Here is a 3,635-nt window from a genome sequence, read left to right as displayed (position 1 = left end):
TGGACAACAAGGACACGTGGTGATTCAGGTTCAACCACAGTGTCGTTCAGCCATCGAGAAGCTGATTGGACGAAGAGTCAAGACACTTTTCCCTCCACAAAGTTTTCAATTCTAAATAGTCTGTATTTCTGCTAGAACAGGCCTTATAATGCTCCTCTGTGGAACACAAGCACACTTCACACTCAAATACACCATTTTCTTATTTCAGTTATTTTATTTATTGACCTTTATTTCAGCAGGAAAGTCCCGCTGAGATTTAACCTGTCAGGGGCCCCAGAGGGGAGGAGCCTATTGTACGTGCCCTTAGTGGGCGGGGAAACCTGCACAGACACAGGTTTGTAACATGTTGAGGATAGAAAATAGTACTTTTTTCCATCCGTTGTCATAGAAACGCAATCAAACTGTTTCTAATCCGGACCTTCAACATAAATCCTGGTAAAGATGTTGAAAACTGCATTCTCTAAGTTTGAAAAGCTTTATAATGGAAGTGAATGTCTTACTTTGACACAGGGCCCACGCTCCTGAGGGCCCCCACGCCCCTTCGGGCCCCCACTGGACATGTTGTTGTTGAGACTCAAAGATCCACGCGGAGCCACGGCTCCGGTGCTGGTTTGACCGGTTTTTCCCCGGTTGTGACGCGCCTCCTCGGCTTCTTCCTCCTCTCGGAGCAGGTGCAGCCCACAGCGCCTCTGGAACCGGGCCACGAGCTCCGAGTCCTGCAGGTACCGCAGGAGCCCCGACACGTGACCCGAGAAGTCACCCGACATGTGTGGACCGGGGACAGGACCGGGGACAGGGCGCTCAGGTGCCGCGGTGCGGTGCAGGTGCGCCCTGGGGGAGGGCGGGGCAGCAGTGGGGGTGGGCGGGGCAGCAGTGGGGGTGGGCGGGGCGGCAGTGGAGGAGGGCGGGGCAGCAGTGGGGGTGGGCGGGGCAGCAGTGGGGGTGGGCGGGGCGGCAGTGGAGGAGGGCGGGGCGGCAGTGGAGGAGGGCGGGGCGGCAGTGGAGGAGGGCGGGAACAACAGGTACAACAGGTAAGACAGATAACGTTCTCATTGAGACAGAGGCTGAAATGTCTTTGTGGCTCTGACTCGAGACTCAGATATTTATGAGATTAAAGATGAGACTCCTCCCACATTGGCCCCAGTGACGTTTACACGTATCACACTTTCACATATCGAACTTACAAGTATCACACTTACACGTATCACACTTACAAGTATCACACTTACACGTATCACACTTACACGTATCACACTTACAAGTATCACACTTACAAGTATCGCACTTACAAGTATCACACTTACAAGTATCGCACTTACAAGTATCACACTTACAAGTATCGCACTTACAAGTATCACACTTACAAGTATCACACTTACAAGTATCACACTTACACGTATCACACTTACACGTATCACACTTACACGTATCACACTTTCACGTATCACACTTACAAGTATCACACTTACAAGTATCACACTTACAAGTATCGCACTTACACGTATCACACTTACAAGTATCACACTTACACGTATCACACTTACACGTATCGCACTTACAAGTATCACACTTACACGTATCACACTTTCACGTATCACACTTACACGTATCACACTTTCACATATCACACTTTCACGTATCACACTTACACGTATCACACTTTCACATATCACACTTACAAGTATCACACTTACACGTATCACACTTTCACGTATCACACTTACACGTATCACACTTTCACATATCACACTTTCACGTATCACACTTACACGTATCACACTTACAAGTATCACACTTTCACATATCACACTTTCACATATCACACTTACAAGTATCACACTTTCACGTATCACACTTTCACATATCGAACTTACAAGTATCACACTTTCACGTATCACACTTACACGTATCACACTTACAAGTATCACACTTACAAGTATCGCACTTACAAGTATCACACTTCCAAGTATCGCACTTACAAGTATCACACTTACAAGTATCACACTTACAAGTATCACACTTACACGTATCACACTTACAAGTATCACACTTACAAGTATCGCACTTACAAGTATCACACTTACAAGTATCGCACTTACAAGTATCGCACTTACAAGTATCACACTTACAAGTATCACACTTACACGTATCACACTTACACGTATCACACTTTCACGTATCACACTTACAAGTATCACACTTACAAGTATCACACTTACAAGTATCGCACTTACACGTATCACACTTACAAGTATCACACTTACACGTATCACACTTACACGTATCGCACTTACAAGTATCACACTTACACGTATCACACTTTCACGTATCACACTTACACGTATCACACTTTCACATATCACACTTTCACGTATCACACTTACACGTATCACACTTTCACATATCACACTTACAAGTATCACACTTACACGTATCACACTTTCACGTATCACACTTACACGTATCACACTTTCACATATCACACTTTCACGTATCACACTTACACGTATCACACTTACAAGTATCACACTTACACGTATCACACTTTCACATATCACACTTACAAGTATCACACTTTCACGTATCACACTTACACGTATCACACTTTCACATATCACACTTTCACGTATCACACTTACACGTATCACACTTACAAGTATCACACTTACACGTATCACACTTTCACATATCACACTTACAAGTATCACACTTACACGTATCACACTTTCACGTATCACACTTACACGTATCACACTTTCACGTATCACACTTACACGTATCACACTTTCACATATCACACTTACAAGTATCACACTTACACGTATCACACTTTCACGTATCACACTTACACGTATCACACTTTCACGTATCACACTTTCACATATCACACTTACAAGTATCACACTTACACGTATCACACTTTCACGTATCACACTTACACGTATCACACTTTCACGTATCACACTTACACGTATCACACTTACAAGTATCACACGTACACGTATCACACTTACACGTATTACACTTTCAATTCAATTCAATTTATTTTTGTAAGGCCCAAAATCACAACAACAGTTGCCTCTGAGGGCCACAGGGAGAAATGAATCAACAATGTCTGTGGTGGCGAGGGACGATGTCCCAGGGTCCTCTGTCCTTAGACTCTCCTTCTCGGCCAGGAAAAACTACAAAAAAAACCTCTTTGGGAAAAAAGCGTAGAAACCTGGAGGAGTTCCAGTGAAGGAGAGATCCGACTCTCACAGACGGACACGAGGGAGACTGGAGCTGGACCCACTCTTCAGGCAGATGAGGGACCGTCTGAGTCGAACTGGACCCACTCTTCAGGCAGAAGAGGGACCGTCCACACAGGGCAGGGACCACTTCACCAGGGGAGGGGCATCTGGGTCCACAGGTCCTCAGGAGTGAGAGAAAGAAAAAGAAGGCGGTGAACAGTTTGCAAGTGGAATCAAAAAATAAATATTGTTTGATAGCATAAGTAGTCAGAAGAAGAGGATAGTGCTCAAGCTGTCATACTTCCCCCAGCACAGTTACTCCTAGGGCAGCGTAGCTAAAGCTGTGGGTTTATGTTTCTGTTCCTAACTACTCTGACCATAAGCGATTTCAAAGAGGAACGTTTT

Source organism: Eucyclogobius newberryi, unplaced genomic scaffold (genome assembly GCF_026437365.1).
Source record: "Eucyclogobius newberryi isolate DKJ021-1_F unplaced genomic scaffold, fEucNew1.0.hap1 SCAF_10, whole genome shotgun sequence".
Lineage (NCBI taxonomy): Eukaryota > Metazoa > Chordata > Actinopteri > Gobiiformes > Gobiidae > Eucyclogobius > Eucyclogobius newberryi.
The sequence above is the reverse complement of the archived record's forward strand: the minus strand, read 5'-3'. Positions refer to the sequence as shown.